This window comes from Meleagris gallopavo, chromosome 7 (genome assembly GCF_000146605.3).
Source record: "Meleagris gallopavo isolate NT-WF06-2002-E0010 breed Aviagen turkey brand Nicholas breeding stock chromosome 7, Turkey_5.1, whole genome shotgun sequence".
Taxonomy (NCBI): domain Eukaryota; kingdom Metazoa; phylum Chordata; class Aves; order Galliformes; family Phasianidae; genus Meleagris; species Meleagris gallopavo.
This window is the reverse complement of record NC_015017.2, coordinates 15,759,932-15,760,832: the sequence shown is the minus strand read 5'-3', so window position 1 is coordinate 15,760,832 and position 901 is coordinate 15,759,932.

Genomic DNA, 901 nt, shown 5'->3' with positions numbered 1-901 from the left:
GGAAAATTGGGGAGGAGGGGGGGATGTTGTGCTGATAGGAAGGCACCCTCCGCGAACTCCGTGAAATACGGACCGCCAGGCTGAGGCTTCTCTCTTAAATCTCGGAGTCAGCTGGAAACGCTTTCTGCAAACAGGATATTCTTTATTGTCCTTGCTGGAATAATTTCTAAAAAAATCCGAGATTGCAGCTTTTTATTACTTCCGTTTCGGTGGCAGGACAGAGACAAAGTTTCCTATGTTATGAATTATACATTCAAACAATAACACATTAATTCAATTATTCAAAGATGACAAATGTTTATGTGCTTTGGTAGTGACTAAGGAACAGATTCGCTACTTCACCGCGAGTCCCACGTTTTTATCAATGAAGTTTTATATTATCCCGTTGGCCCGGGAAGGAAACCCAACTCCTCCAAGAGGTGCAGTAAAATGGACCCGAACATAAATCGCGGCCCCTTCGTAAGAGCGTTTATTCCCGCATATAGCCTGGGCTATTTTATCAGTTTGACAATTGTCGGAGTTGTTGTTATAAATCATCATAAGTAATTCCTGAAAGGGTGCGAGGCTGCTGGGGGGCGGGCGGAGACTGTAAATCTTTCTGTTTTATTGCTCTATGAACATATGCTCCGATTGAAGAACTCTTAGATCCTTTACTGGAGACAAATTCGCGCAAAGCCGGAGTCCCACCGGCGCGAAGGATTTACATTTCCTTAGGAGCTTTGCGATCCCCCTGCGATGCCTTCGTTCTGGTGGCGGTGCCGAGGTGCACCCTTCTCCCCGCCGGCCTCCATGCGTAGTTTCAACGGCCCCTTTCGGAGCCTCCGAGCGGCCGCCCCACGGCTGCGGGACTTCCCTGGGGCGCCGGGCCGAGAGCCCCGCAGTCCCGCACCGAACCCCGCAG